The sequence below is a fragment of the Schistocerca serialis genome, chromosome 2 (assembly GCF_023864345.2).
Source record: "Schistocerca serialis cubense isolate TAMUIC-IGC-003099 chromosome 2, iqSchSeri2.2, whole genome shotgun sequence".
Taxonomy (NCBI): domain Eukaryota; kingdom Metazoa; phylum Arthropoda; class Insecta; order Orthoptera; family Acrididae; genus Schistocerca; species Schistocerca serialis.
In genome coordinates, this window is record NC_064639.1 from 622,793,987 (window position 1) to 622,811,306 (window position 17,320).

Consider the following 17,320-nt stretch of genomic DNA (forward strand, 5'->3'; position numbering starts at 1 on the left):
AGTGATATTTCCAGTTGACATTACATGTGAAGTAAAGTAGATCCTTCACCAAAGCAACATGATTAAATGCAGGTTTAGTGTAGGAAGTGGGGCCCTTGGATAATAAAGATAATTCAGGAGGGGAGAGTGCTTTAGACGAGAGGCTGAGAACATTGTGGGATGTAAGTTATTACTTAGATGATTATCTCATTGGTGGTCTCATTGCCATCTGTAACAATGTGATAATGGTCACAGATCATGTTCTAGAATGAAGAAAATTAACCAATGAAAATATTGTGATATTCAGGTGGGTTCCAAAGACTATTGAATGAAATAAAGTTCTGTACCTTGAAAAGTCTGGGTGATTGACTGATCTGGCCTTGTAACAATAACCAAAACGGCCTTGCTGTTCTGGTACTGCGAACGGCTGAAAGCAAGGGGAAACTACAGCCGTAATTTTTCCCGAGGGCATGCAGCTTTACTGTAGCATGGAGAGCTGCATCAAACCAGTCTCAGGACTGAAGACCACAACAAACAAAACAACCTTGAAACATTTATATTCAGCAATATTTCACACTCTGAACTAGTAACACAAAATACATCTGCCTTCAGCATTTCTATAAAGGCACACCAGCTCCACTTGTAACAACTTTCCATCAAGACTGACCATTTACAACTACTCTCCCACAAAGGCTGTGTTCAATGAAGAACAGAGATATAACATATGAACCAAAAAGTTTAAAAGTATGAAATAACTGGTTTTTAGGAATATGTGTTTAAACAAAGTCATTTATAGGTTAACAAAGATACTGATACTAGTATCTCAGGATTCTTCTTGTTTCATTGGATTGACTGCATTACAATGTGTAATGACTAAGAGCTGTATTTTTGTGCATACAAAATGAAAATCTCAGTCTGATATTGTGGAAATGCCAATTTGCAGAACTGCAAGATAACTATTTGGGCCACATAACTTCAGCCAATAGGTGCAGCCCAATCCACAGTTATCTAAGGCATAAAAGACTTTTTTCCTCTTGTAATGACAAAGAATTTCAGTCCTTTCTCGGTTTGGTGAATTATTATCTTTGTTTGGTGCTGGAATATGTCACTATCGCTAAACCTCTAACCAAATTGCTAAAGAAGGGAGTAATGTTTACATGGATTGCTGAGTAAGGAACAGTAATGCTCACATTAAAAGAAATCCTACAACAGTCACCTCTTTTGGCAAACTATGATTTTGAGAAATCATTTATACTATCCTGTGAAACAAGTGATTTTGCAATTGGGTGTGTTCTTTGTCAAGTGCTTGGGGAATCTGAACGCTGTATTGGGCACGCATCTAGGTAATTAAATAAAGCTGAACTCAACTATAACATGACAGAAAAGGCACTGTTAGTTCTACTGTAGAGAGTGAACTATTTTAAATGTTACTTATATGGGGGAAAATTTACTGTTGTGACTTCCTTACTGTGGTTGGTGAGCCTCAAGGATCCTGCAAAGATCCTTCAGTTGAGCACATATGATTACTTATTAAGGCACAAGCCAGGAAAGATTCATCAAAATGCTGACACCTTGAGTCAAAAAGTTCGGTATATACTGGCTGACCAAGTCCTGCTTGTTGAACTACAGAAAGAACCAAAGGAAGCAAGCAATCTGCAGCATCCCCAGAATTCATGGGCACAGATGAAATCCTTTATCATAAAAAGCCACAGGACAATCGGTTGGTAGTTCCGAAATTCCTTAAATAAGAATTTTGCTGCAGTCACTTGATAGTACACAGGCATGTCTCTGGGATAACAAGGCAACTAATGCAAGAATACCCTTGCATTTCCGGTGACCTACTCAGAAGAAGGATGTCAAATGTTATTCATGGTGTTGCATATCAACTGCATGAAGGGCAGAATAAAGTCCCCCTTCAGATTCTTAAGTCATTAAACTGTGTGAACTAGTTACCCTAAACATTTTGGGACCATTCCTCATTTCAGCTCAACATATTTTTCCCCATTTTATTTATTTATTTGTTTATGATGCCTCTAGCAAATATGACTGCAGAAACAGTTGTTAAAGCTTTCAAGACACATCTTATTTTGCTACATGGAAGGCCTGAGCTGTCATAACAGACCAATGAAGTAACTTCTTATTACCTCTTTTCATGCACGTTTGCAAGTAATTAAATATCAAGAAGTGGTGAACTACCCTCTTGCATCCTAAAAGTAAATAAAGGTTGTGTAGAGCATGTACATAAGTCTATACTTAAAATGCTATTGTATTATGTGAATCAAAGCCATACAGACTGGGACAGACTGCTTCCTTTCACTGTGCACTTACACAATGTGTGAGAGCATTAATCTATCGACTGCAGTCTATTTTAGGTTGAACACAGATGCAAAATGTGTCGTCATTCAAATTAGATAAGTTTCCCCGTAGATGTTGATGCAACAACAGTATAACGGCTGTCCAGACACTAGAGAACTGTCTAGCAACAGTTACAGAAAAGCGATGCTGCTGCTGTCACTAGGCAAGTTAAATAAATTCAAACGAATGCAAGACTTCCTGATTATCAGCCTCGGGAGTAGGTGCTGCTCACAAATCCAGCTGTAAAAAGAGGCTAGGAATGTTCACATCTCTCTGGTAAACTCACTTAACCCCACCAGAAAACGCAGAATTACAGCTGCTAGGTTGAGTAGTAGTGGTGCACTTTGACTGGCTGCAACTTTACCAGGAACAACATGACAGTTATCAACAGTAGTCAGCCAACACAGCACTCCAGACCTGTAAAGGCCAACCACAAATTCAGAAACAGCACTCTAGTCGGCAGCATAATGTTATATACTGGTATAATCTACAACTGGCACCTACATATCAGTTTTATTCTAATTACTGAACACCTACCAGGCATGACAGTAAAAAGATGCTCACTTGCAGTGTGATCTCGTGTCCTCAATGAAAGGAAAAACAGCACAATTGGCCAACGACACTATCTTAATAGCCCATTAAAATTCCACATACGCATTGGATACCTTCCATATCTTAATAGCATTCCTAGTACAATGTATCTATTCTCATTTCCAAAATATGTTAATCTTTAAACCAAAACCCATGTTTCTATATTTATATTCTGTTGATCACATCTGCTACAGTTGGGCTAATCAAACCATTATCATGTAGAACAGAGGTAATCAAGCTTCTTTACCCACCTCCCACTTTTGTACCTCTGTTAGTAGTAAAATTCTCTAATAGCCCAGCAGTTCCACACTAAAGGTAAGCTATAAAGTAGGGATGCAGCATTACTTTTACAAAATATATAAAGCAGAGTTACAACATGCTAAACCATTTAATAATAATTATTTAGCAAGTACTTTATGTCAAAATTTTACAAAAACCTTATGAAAATGTTTATAAAACCACTACCAACCACCATGAATACTGGAATGCCGACTACTGGGTGGTAGTAACCAGATTGACTACCACTGATATAGAACCTTCCGGCCATACAATAATGTCACTAAGGTTCCCCTACTACTGATATTTGTTCTACAGCATATTCCCGCATTTCCAATTGAAGACCGCAAAACCAGTGCATCAAACAGCAGAAATTACTGATAATATAGCACTGAAAGACCTGAGTCGAAACAAGGCCCCGGGAGTAGAGAACATTCCATTAGAACTACTGACGGCCTAGGGAGAGCCAGTCCTGACAAAACTTTACCATCTGATGAGCAAGATGTACGAGACAGCCGAAATACCCTCAGACTTCAAGAAGAATATAATAATTCCAATCCCAAAGAAAGCAGGTGTTGACAGATATGAAAATTACCGAACTATCAGTTTAATAAGTCACAGCTGCAAAATACTAACACGAATTCTTTACAGACGAATGGAAAAACTGGTAGAAGTCGACCTCGGGGAAGATCAGTTTGGATTCCGTAGAAATGTTGGAACACGTGAGGCAATACTGACCTTACGACTTATCTTAGAAGATAAGGAAAGACAAACCTACGTTTCTAGCATTTGTAGACTTAGAGAAAGCTTTTGACAATGTTGACTGGAATACTCTCTTTCAAATTCTAAAGGTGGCAGGGGTAAAATACAGGGAGCGAAAGGCTATTTACAATTTGTACAGAAACCAGATGGCAGTTATAAGAGTCGAGGGGCATGAAAGGGAAGCAGTGGTTGGGAAGGGAGTGAGACAGGGTTGTAGCCTCTCTCCGATGTTATTCAATCTGTATATTGAGCAAGCAGTAAAGGAAACAAAAGAAAAGTTCGGAGTAGGCATTAAAATCCATGGAGAAGAAATAAAAACTTTGAGGTTCGCCGATGACATTGTAATTCTGTCAGAGACAGCAAAGGACATGGAAGAGCAGTTGAACGGAGTGGACAGTGTCTTGAAAGGAGGATATAAGATGTACATCAACAAAAGCAAAACGAGGATAATGGAATGTAGTCGAATTAAGTCGGGTGATACTGAGGGAATTAGATTAGGAAATAAGACACTTAAAGTAGTAAAGGAGTTTTGCTATTTGGGGAGCAAAATAACTGATGATGGTCGAAGTAGAGAGGATATAAAATGTAGACTGGCAATGGCAAGAAAAGCGTTTCTGAAGAAGAGAAATTTGTTAACATCGAGTATAGATTTAAGTGTTAGGAAGTCGTTTCTGAAAGTATTTGTATGGAGTGTAGCCGTGGATGGAAGTGAAACATGGACGATAAATAGTTTGGACAAGAAGAGAATAGAAGCTTTTGAAATGTGATGCTACAGAAGAATGCTGAAGATTAGATGGGTAGATCACATAACTAATGAGGAGGTATTGAATAGGATTGGGGAGAAGAGAAGTTTGTGGCCCAACTTGACTAGAAGAAGGGATCGGTTGGTAGGACATGTCCTGAGGCATCAAGGGATCACAAATTTAGCATTGGAGGGCAGCGTGGAGGGTAAAAATCGTAGAGGGAGACCAAGAGATGAATACACTAAGCAGATTCAGAAGGATGTAGGTTGCAGTAGGTACTGGGAGATGAAGGAGCTTGCACAGGATAGATTAGCATGGAGAGCTGCATCAAACCAGTCTCAGGACTGAATACCACAACAACAACAACTGATAATATTTGAAGCTTTTTCCCATTGGAATACTCAACGCTGAATTCAACTGATGTCTTCATGCCAATCCTACAAGTGAGCTTTGCAACACCATCCACTCAGTGCTGCCGTGTGAACCAGCTAACTGTGAATGGCTGCACCCACACATGCAAGTGTTGGGTGCCACTCTCGCATTAGCGCACCTCATTTCAGCTCAGCTCTTCTGTCTTTCTTATGCACTCTTCTGCTATCACTATAGTCAGCATCATATAGGAAGGCACATTCATGCATAGAGACTGAGCGACAGGGAATTGTGGAGCAGATGAGGTTTGCATAAGTGTGATGGCAGAAAGTGGACAAACAAATTCCACATTGTCAAATCCTATTGTTACGGACAACAATGAGGTTCGTTTGCCGACAGTACATCGTATTATACATTCAGATCAATGAGGAAAACAATAAATTTTAAAACCAATTTCGATCAGTTGCCTGCACGGGGAAAATCTTACTTCGTTTGTTGATGATTCTTGCATCAGTTGCTTCATAGTCTTAGAATGTATCATATCAGATGCAGATTTTTTAATGCGTCAAGTACAATTGTGGAGTGTAGGCTTTCATCACCCTTGCAATCTCTGCATCAAGTACAATTGTCCAATGACAATGCCATAAAACTTGTTACAATATTTGTCACTCTGATTCAATTTGGACTGTATTATTAGTAAAAATGTAATACACAGTCACCTGTCGATAAGAATCTGATATGGAATTCACATTTTACAGATCTTAACCATTCACGCCCTGCAATGTTTCTGTTACTCTTAATAGCAGACTTTACAGGTGAACTGTTAAAAAGCTGGCAAACATTTTCTATTTTCGTTCACTAATTTGTTATGTCAACATATTCTTTGATAAGTCTTCATAGGGGGAGAAAGAGTTCATTGCATACAAATGTATAATAAGGATAATCGGTGATGTGCACACTAGAATCTATTGAAGACGGTTCATTAAACAGTTAGGCATAATGAGAACCACCTCACAGTACATTTACTACCATACGATGTTTGTTTTCATCAGTCAATTTCAATTTGAAAAGAACAGTATAAACATGCGTCATTACAATAGTAGGAAGAGAGATTCTTTACACTAATCATGAATCATGCATAATTGGACACAAAAATGAATCTACAGCTATATCAACATCTGCATCAATACTCTGCAATCCACCTTACAGCACATTTTGGGTGGTACCCTGTACCATTACTAGTCATTTGCACCTGCAAATAGAATGAGGAGAAAATGACTGGCTCTATCCCTCCATATGAGCCTCAATTTCTCATATCTTGCCTTCCTGGTCCTTATGCATAATGTATGTTGCAGTCAACTTCAAATGCTGGTTCTCTAAATTTTCTCAGTAGCACTCCTCAAAAATAGTGTCGCCTTCCCTCCCATTTGAGTTCCCAAAGCATCTCCGTAACACTTGTGTGATGTTCGTACCTACCAGCAACAAATCTAGCAGCTCGCCTCTGAATTGCTTCTATGTCTTCCTTTAATCCAGTGTAGTATGGAACCAAACATTTAAGCAGTACTCAAGACTATGTTGCACTAGCATCCTATATGTGGTCTCTTTTACATGTGAACCAAACTTTCCTAGACTTCTAACAATAAACCAAAGACGACCATTCGCCTTTCCTACCACACTCCTCATATGCTCCTTCCATTTCATATCGCTCTGCAACATTACGCCCAGATATTTAAACGATGTGATTGTGTTAAGTAGGACACTACTAATGCTGTATCTGAACACTACAGGTTTGCTTTTCCTCATCTGCATTAACTTACATTTTTCGACAAATCTGCCAAATTCATCTTGTATTCTCCTACAGTCACTCAATTTCAACAACTTACTGTACACCACAGAATCATAAGCAACAAACAACTGCAGATTGCTGCCCACCACATTTGCCAAATCATTTATGTATATAGAGAACAACACCAGTCTTATCACACTTCCCTGGGGCACTGCTTACGATGCCTTGTCTCTGATGAACACGCACTGTTGAGGACAACATACTGGGTTCTATTACTTTCTTAAGTCTTCAAGCTACTCACATATCTGTGAGCTTATTCCATATGCTCGTTTCTTCTTTGACAGCCTGCGGTGGGGTGTCATGTCCTTCTGGAAATCTAGGAATACGGTATCTGCCTGTTGCCTTTCATCCATAGTTTGCAGTATATGAAATGGATATCTGGAATCTGGCACCTTGCAAATGGTCACAGCTTACAGTTGTAGAAAAAGCTATACATTTTAAGTGGGCCAAACAAAACAGGCACTGGACAGTAGCTGACTGGAGATGTGCAGTGTGGTCCAAGGAGTCACGATTTTACGTCTTTTTAAATAATGCATGACCGTGAATGCACTGATTAACCTTCTGTGTGTGTGTGAAGAGAGTATAGTTCAAGCTGGAGGTGGTTCTATGAGGTTGTGGGGGAGTTTTTCATAAAACAATTTGGGTCCACTTATTCAGGTAACCATGAAAATGAACTGGGATATTTATTTCAACTTCTTGGTGGCAGATTGTTTCTCTTTCTTCTAAATCTTCAGGATGAGTATGATGTAAATACTCATATCTTCCAAAATGACAAGTCATGTTCTCAGCACTGCACACATAATCTCTGGTTTGATGTATACTCATGTATCCTACCGCACCTCAGATGGCCCGCAAAATCACTCAGTTTCAGTCCTGTAAAAAAAGTCTGAGACTATTTGGAACAGAAGGTGAAATGTAGCAATCAACGTCCCAGCAATTTGGAAGTTCCATACAATTTATCATCTATGATGAGCTACAGCTGGATATTGCACACCTGCAGGACTTGTGGACACTCTTCCTCACCAAACTGAAGTCATTATCAAGGCTAGAGACAGTGTTGTAAGCCATTAATGTCAAGACCCCTGGGTGTGAGTGATTTTTTGTCCATTGTGCTTGCCAAAAACCATCACAGAAACTATGTACAGTATATGTGGTTTTAATAAATGATATTGATAGTGACTGGATATCTGCCTGTGTTTCTTGTAAATAAGAAATGCTCAATTATCTGTTTGCTCAGGAGCAGTAAATGCACACTTACTTTACAGGGTGTATCATACTAATAGTGATAGATGATGTGGTTGAAAGCCTACATTAATAGAAGCACCGAAGTTCCAGTAAAAATGGGTCTCGAAACAAGCTGTTTGCAAGAGCACTGGAGATGTGTGATTAAAACTCACCACTGTCTTCAGTATAAAACATTGTTCGTGTTATTGTGGTCTTCAGTCCAAAGACTGGTTTGATGCCGCTCTCCATGCTGCTTTATCCTGTGCAAGCCTCTTCATCTCCGAGTAACTACTTCAACCTACATCCTTCTGAATCTTCTTACTGTAGTCACCTCAAGGACTCCCTCTATGATTTGTATCACACTTCCTTCCCTCCAATACTAAACTGGTGATCCCTTGGTGTCTCAGGATATGTCATACCAACTGATCCCTTCTTCTAGTCAGGTTGTGCCACAAATTTCTTTGCTCCCCAGTTCTATTCAGTACCTCCTCATTAGTTACGTGATCTATGTATCTGATCTTCAACATTCTTCTATAGCACCACAATTCAAAAGCTTCTATTCTCTTCTTGTCTAAACTGTTTGTCGACCATGTTTCACGTCCATACATTATTACACTCCATACAAATACTTTCACATAAGACTTCCTGACACATAAATCTATATTTGATATTAAATTTCTCTTCATTAGAAATACTTTTCTTGTCATTGCTAGTCTACATTTTATATCCTCTCTACTTAGGTCATTATCAGTTATTTTGCTGCCCAAATAGCAAAACTCACCTACTACTTTAAGTGTCTTGCTTCCTAATCTAATTCTCTCAGCATCACCTGTTTTAATTCGACTACATTCCATTATCCTTGTTATGCTTTTATTAATGTTCATCTAATGTACTCCTTTGGAGACGCAGTGTAATCAGCAAACCTCAAAGTTTTTATTTCTTCCCCTTGAACTTTAATTCCTACTTCAAATTTTTCTTTAGTTTCCATTAATGCTTGCTCAGTGTAGAGATCGAATAAAATCAGGAATAGGCTACAACCCTGTCTCACTCCCTTTTCAACCACTTCTTCCCTTTCATATCCATCAACTGTTGCAACTGCTGTCTGATTTCTGTACAAGTTGTAAATAGCCTTTCACTCCCTGTATTTTACCTCTGCTGCCTTCAGAATTCCAAAGAGTGCGCTGCAGTCAACACTGTCAACAGCTTTTTCTATGTCTACAAATGCTATAAATGTAGGTTTGCCTTTCCTTAACCTACCTTCTAAGATAAGTCATTGGGTCAGTATTACTTTGCTTGTTTCTATATTTCTCCAGAATCCAAACTGATCTTCCCTGAGGTTGGCTTCTATCAGTTATTCCATTCTTCTGTGAAGAATTCGTATTAGTATTTTGCAACCATTACTCATTAAACTGGTAGTTTGGTAATATTCACTCCTGTCAGCAATAGCTTTCTTTGGAATTGGAATTACTACATTCTTCTGAAACTCTGAGGATATTTCACCTGTCTCATACATCTTGCACACTGGATGGAACAGTTTTGTCATGGCTGGCTCTCCCAAGGCTACCAGTAGTTCTGATGAAATATTGTCTATCCCAGGGCCTTGTTTCGACTTAGGTCTTTCAGAGCTCTGTCAAATTCTTCTTGAAGTATCGCATCTCCCCTCTCATCTTCATCTATGTCCTCTTCTATTTCTATAATATTGCCCTAAAATACATCTCCCTTGTACAGACCATCTATATACACCTTCCACCTTCAAAGTTTCCCTTCCCTTCTTTCATTATTCTTAAACCAAGCGTTAGCTATGATTAAATTATGCTCTGTGCAGAATTCTACCAGTCAGCTTCCTCTTTCATTTCTTTCCCCCAGTCCATATTCACCCACTACTTTTCCTTCACTTCCTTTTCCTACTATCGATTTCCACTCCTCCATGACTATTAAATTTTCATCTCCCTTAGCTATCTGATTAACTCCTTTTATCTCATCACACATTTCTTCAATCTCTTCACCGTCTCCTGAGCTAATTGGCATATAAATTTGTACTAAAGTGGTTGGTGTGGACTTCATGTCTATCTTGGTTACAATAATGCGTTCAATATACTGCTCATAGTAGCTTATCCATATTCCTATTTTCTTACTCGTTATGAAACCCCGTCCTGCATTAGCCTTATTTGACTTTGTATTTATAACTCTCTATTCACCTCACCAGAAGTCCTGTTCCACCTGCCACCGAAATTTACTTACTCCCATCATATCTAACATCAACATATCCATTTCCCTTTATAAATTTTCTAATCTACCTGCCCAACTGAGGGATCTGACATTCCATGCTCCGATCCGTAGAATGCCTTTTGTTTCTCCTGATAACAACGTCCTCCTGAGTAGTCCCTGCCCAAAAATCAGAATGGGGGACTATTTTACCTCCGGAATGTTTTACCCAAGAGAATTCCATCTTCATTTAACCACTGTAGAGCTGTATGCCCTCGAGAAAAATTACAGCTGTATCTTCCCCTCAATTTCAGCCATTTGCGGTACCAGCACAACAAGGCCATTTTGATTGATCTTACAAGGCCAGATCAATCAATCATCCAGGCCATTGCCCCTACAGCTACTGACAAGACTGCTGCCCATCTTCAGCAACCACACATTTGTCTGGCCTCTCAACAGATACTCCTCCGTTGTGGTTGCACATACGTTATGCCTTTCTGTATCATTGAGGCACTAAGCTTCCCCACCTACAGCAAGGTCCAGGGTTCATGTGGGGGGGAGGGGGGGGAGCACTATAAAATATTGTTCTAGAAAGAACAAATGCACTTGAAACATACGGATTTTGATTAAGACTTAGAAGAAAAATATTGTCCTTGAAATAACACATTCATTTGAAATGTAAGATTTTTCATTAATTCATCACCTAATTGGGCTTAAACTTCGTCCTTGGCCGTCATTTGGAGAATGTGGTAGGTACATGATGGAGCACCAGCAAATTTTGCTGCAGATATAAGGCAACATCTAACTTGCCAATATGGTCCAAAACGGTTAGGTAGGGCAGGATGTGTACATCGGCCACCACAATCCCTTGACCTCAAATTTCTGAATTTTTCTGTTTTGGATCATTGCACTCCCGGTGATATGGTTAAAGAACTGAAGCAGCAAATTGATAAGCAAATTTATAAGATGATTCACAGTTGTGTGGAACAATTTGTAACTCACAGCAAAGACAAGTGTAGTGCTGCATCTAAATGAGAGCATGATATGTGAGATACCTCTTTAAGGCTACAGGGTATTTTTCTGGCTCAATATTATGTAAAAATCAACACCTATTTCTTTCAGGAACTTTTTATAATGTATATGTTTTACAGATTTTTTTGCTGATATCAGGTAATGCAGCACACTTTCTAAACAAATTAGAAGTATTTTGAATATTTTTGAATCTGCTTAGGGTTATTAAAAAAATTACACAGAAATTGATACATTTTTTTTCCAAGTTTAGGTACCATTTAATCCAATGTTATAAATTTGAAGGAGACCAAATTTTTACCAGATATGCATGACATGATGGCTGAGGCACTAGACCTATTTAATTCCACCTATTATGTATATATGTGGTGCTACAGAAGAATGCTGAAGATTAGATGGGTAGATCAGGTAACTAATGAGGAAGTATTGAATAGGATTGGGGAGAAGAGGAGTTTGTGGCACAACTTGCCAAGAAGAAGGGATAGGCTGGTAGGACATGTTCTGAGACATAAAGGGATCACCAATTTAGTATTGGAGGGCAGCATGGAGGGTAAAAATCGTAGAGGGAGACCAAGAGATGAATACACTAAACAGATTCAGAAGGATGTAGGCTGCAGTATATATTGGGAGATGAAGAAGCTTGCACAGGATAGAGTAGCATGGAGAGCTGCATCAAACCAGTCTCAGGACTGAAGACCACAACAACAACATTATGTATATTACAAGGATAAAAAAACATCACATCTAACATTTTAATTTTTTCCTAATAAAAATGTATGATAAGTATGTACATAAGTATGGACTATTGCAAATTGCACAAAAAAATTACAGTAATGCTTTATAAACTTTAGGAAATATTTGTACCTGAATTCTGAAAAATGCAACTTGCGGGAAATTGCGAATGAAGATATGAGTCAAATTAAACTGTGCCTCAGAACATTCCTGAAGCATAGTCTTCATCCTGCAGCATTTCTTCATCTTCAAGCTTCCTCTTGGCATTCCTTTTAGCACTTCTTGCTTCTTAGGTAACTTGAAGAGCGAATCTTTCAGCTTCATGCACCCTTTGTCTGTCACACGCAAGCAATTGATCTTCCATATTCGAGCCACATTTTATGCCTAAATTTCTCAGGACTTCCAACCTTCCTATCACTGCATCACTGACACATATCACTGCATCTAGTACACCAAATTTTAATGTATTTAGTACTACAAAAACATTCCTGGGTAATGGTTGAAACTTTCATTTGTATTCTGAGTGCCCCCATGAAGACATTTACTAAGCAAAACAAGGTCACTCAGGTCTCTAAAAATTGGTTTTATTTCATTCATAACAAGCTCAGGAAGAGAGTACTTATGATGGTATATTTGACCACTTTCTTTTGCTTTTTGGCAACCACATCTAGAATCTGCTCCTTTAGGGCAAAGCCCATTAACAGGGTGGTCATCTGTGGACAACTTATGAAAGTAAGTGGCCCATACAGCTTTTCTCATTGCTGTAACATAATTCAGAGGTGCAGTTCATCTAACGGCCAGTCTTTAATAACTCTGAAGAAAGTCGATTTCAGTTTCTGTCAATCTGCCTCGGCCAGACAGATATTTTCCATCAGACAGCAACTTTCCTTTCATTTCTCTTTGTAGCTTCCACAGTGTAGCACCCATCCACTTTGCACATGTCCGCAACACTTCAATTTTGTTACCCAGGTATCACCATAAACATTGAACTCATTAATTTTATTGAAAGCTTTAGAGTCACCATCATCTAGGTACTTCTTATATCTAATGTTATAAACAAGCACCAACCTCTGAAATATTTTTAGAGCTCCATCACACTCCATAGCTCCACTGAAACCATCATAATTCATAGAACACTGATGTTCAATATCTCCTTCAGTATTACCATGGCACATGTGGCAGTACTTACATACGCACTCAACATCAACAACTTTTCCATTCTCCAGAGAAGTAGCACTTACAACACCATTCAAGGAACAATGTCCTTGACGTTGCCATTGCATGTCCCATCAAGTGCAACAGCAACGTCCCCGGTTCCACTAACATTTCCAGTTTCTTCTACTGCACGTTTCACAGATGCTTTAGACACAACCATCAAGGCACCTAAAAGTATTTTTGGAATATTTGCTGAACCAACTGGCAGGAGGAGGAAGGTCCATCAAATCACAAAACCATTTAACAGCCTTTTTTCCTTTTCCTATTGCACACATTGCATACACTAACTTCAAATTCATGTCATATGAATTATGCATAATGTTCGAAGTCATTTTTGAGGTAGATTTATTACAGGATCTACACAGAACAACTAATTTTGACGCTAAACCCCTTCTACTACTTTGTAGTTCAGTTATTTCCAGACAGCCTACACCATCACATTGCTTACATTTCGCCGCTTCCTTTATCAAAGAAGATAAGATGCCCACATCAACAACAATAAATCCACTACAAACAATGTCATTGTTAACACAAATTTGAATCACCAAGAGGGGTGCCATGTGGGAATTTCTTCCCTGAAGAACTGATAAATAGGTTACTTTCAACAGTGTGGTTTGCTTTGTTTGTGAACTGGTTACCATGGAATTTCTTAATGTGTGGTATAGTTCGTATTTATTGCACACCAAAGGATATGTACTTCCATAAATATATGTAGCACTTTGGTAATAAACATTCCGTAACATGTGAACAAACTGCTTCAGCGAAACAAAAGTAAATATTAGTAACGATAGTCATTTACAGACACTAGACACCTGCATTGTTACCAACATATACAATGTATCATACGTATAATTACTGGAAACAGAAAGTTCAGAGTTCTTTTCAAAATAAAGGGGGCATGGTGGCATACATGACCGTAACTTTAAAATTTGGTATATATAGGTCATTTTTCATCTGAAACCCTATAATGTATACAGGGTGAAGCGGAATTCCCACACTTGGGCTTCACAGCACGACTCCTCACGTGCCATCGATAAAAAAAATGTCTATCACAAAATTTCATCCCGCAAGTACATCCAGCATAAAAAGGATGTTAAAGAGTAGCGATCTGGCAACACGGGAACTACATGTATGGTAACTACCTCTGTTAGCATATGCTAACTATGCTGTACAGTTGGTGCAAGGGACAGAGTTCTGCGTTAGCATGCAGGAGGTCGAGGGTTCGATGAGGGGTGGGGCACTTTTTTTTTATTTATTTATTTGCTTATTTCATTCTGACATTTCATACTGTAATATACAGTTTCTTAGGTCACCTGTATCCTAAATTTACAGCATTTTGTAACAATGAATACATGGATAGGCAAATGACTTGTCATAGGACAGTATAACTACAAAAACAATATCAATTAAAAAATGCTAAAGATGATAGCACAGTACAATAACACATCATCTACTAGTCATTTATACTACATGTAATGTGAGCACTCAGATGTCGCATGTTAGCAACCAGTGACAACATTAATGTCCATATTAATAACTGCATGACCTTCACAACAGAATATGTTGTCCTCAGAACAACAAATGCTCAGAACGACATCTCTGCTGGTCCAAACATTGTGCAACCTGTCAGATCATACAGCTCTGCAAAGCTATGTCCACAGTAACGGGAGCAGAATGCACCTATGCTACCAATTCTTCCACGTTCGTCAGCAGAATAGAGTACACATGCTCCTTCAGGTGTCTCCACAGGAAAAAAATCCTAGGGATTTAGGTCATGTGAACAGGGTGGCCATACAACTGAACCCGCATGTCTGAGCCATTCCCCTGAAAATGTTCTGCCCAAATACTGTCGCACATTAATTCCAGAATATGGAGGTGCACCATCATGCTGGAACCATATCTTCTGCTGAACATGTAGTGGAACATGTTCCAGGGCATCAAGCAGATAGTTTGAGAAGAATGCATGATCCCTTCATGCAGTCAATCAGTCAGGCAACATGTAGGGGCGCAAACACCTGTCGCCCAATTTTCCCAGATATTGAAACCAATGCAAACTTGATACCCACGGTCGTGGGTGACATGTGGGTTAACCTCACACCAATGGTGGGCATTGTGCATATTGAAGACACCCTCGCGAGAGAATGCTGCTTCATCTGACCATATTATGGTGTTCATGAAGTCATTGTTGGCTTCCTGTTGTTGTCGGATCCATTCAAAGAATTGCATCCGCTGATGGCGATGGGCAGGAGACACGCAGTTGCCTTGCTACACTACGTGAACTTCGCTGAGGTTCTTGGTGTATGACCTCCAGAATACCTCACTCAGTAGCTGGAGTACGGCAAGTCCATGGACGACCTCTGTCAAGCAACTGTGGAAGAAGAAAACCTGACTCCCAAAGGTGCAGATCTAGACGACAAAACACATTTTTATCTGGATTGCGTTGACAAGGATATCTAGCAGCATATTCACGAGCAGCAACACCAGCCCGGTTATCAGACACACCAAGGACCAGAAGCACATCCACATATTCATCGTTTGTGTACACCATATGTCTGCCACACTGGTTTAGAGGTTTATGATGAGAAAATTCGATATGTGTATGCATGTACATTGGACTCTGTCACGAGCGCGTTATGTCGCTCGCTACTAGTTCCTGTCTGGTGGACAGTGCTTACAGCATAAACACGCCATCAGTCCTGAGCGCTGTTCCACCTAACGCGCATTACCCCTCTGACAGATATTGTTCTGCACGATTCATCCCGACGCCGCTAATTGTCCTATGACAGTTCATTTGTTTCAACTGTCTATTTCTTATTTGTCTAACCAAGTATTTGTTATGGTAAGTGTTACAAAATGTTGTAAATTTAGGATATATGTGACCTAAGAAACGGTGTGTATTACAGTATGAAATCTCAGAATGAAACTAGAAAAAAAAAAGTGCACCCCAACCACGGATCGAACCCTTGACCTCCTGCATGCTAACTCAAAACACTATCCACGGCCCCAACTGTACATCAGAGCTAGTATGTTCTGACACAGGTAGTTACCATACATGTGGTTACAGTGTTGCTAGATTGCTACTCTTTTTAACGTCCTTTTTCTGCCGGATGTATCGCCGGATGAAATTTTGTGACAGACATTCTTTTATCGCTGTGAAGCCCGAGTACGCGAATTTCGCTTCACCCTGTATATCAATGTAATTTGGAAAGACTATAGAATTTAATAAAGTCATAAAAAAATTTCGATTTTTCCACCATTTATGAGTACCTTGTATCCTTAACATGTCGACTGCCACAAGCTTAATGGTAGACATTTCAGCAACAGGCCATGCCAGTCACATGGTGTTAGGCATGATGTTCTCCTGTGGCTGCCAGCACCCACATGGTAGTCAATTTGTTAAACAGATACAGGTGTACAGTAAACTTTAACACATAATATGCTGGAATGACATTATATTTCATGTTAAGCCCGATGAGATGGGGACAAAATCAAAAACTTCACTTTTCAAATGCATATCACATCACTTCCTTCCAAATCTAACTTTTCTTTGATATCTGGGTAAAGTATCCCCCCCCCCCCCCCCAATTCTTATCTGACTGTCTTGCATGCTGATAACTACATTTTCAAGGGAGTGTTCTCAAAGTTTCTCACAATGTTTCTCACTAACTATTTTATTTATGATTCTTTGCCTTTAACATGTCTAAAATTCTACTTTTTACTTCAATCATTATTATTCGTGGTCTTATATATATTCCCTAAAACCTGAGAAATTCTTATGTGGCAAAAATAGCAGGTAATAGAGACACAAATATAAGAAACAAATCTGATAAAAAACAATCTGCTTAGGCCTCACTTTCATTAACATGTTAGTACAACTAGTTCCCTTTCTGAGATATTTTAATAATCTTGGAATGGAATCATATATAATTAAATAAAAACAAGGCAACATACAATGATGGTTCTAAACTGTCTTTAGTTCTACTTTCATTTTGGA

General features: G+C 39.0%; 1 protein-coding gene across 1 annotated transcript in view; it reads right to left on the bottom strand.

Moving 5' to 3' along the window:
* Positions 1 to 17,320, bottom strand: part of LOC126456290 (nuclear migration and anchoring protein unc-84-like) — a 227,512-nt gene that overhangs the window by 197,463 nt on the left and 12,729 nt on the right. The gene's annotated exons all lie outside the window — the stretch shown is intronic.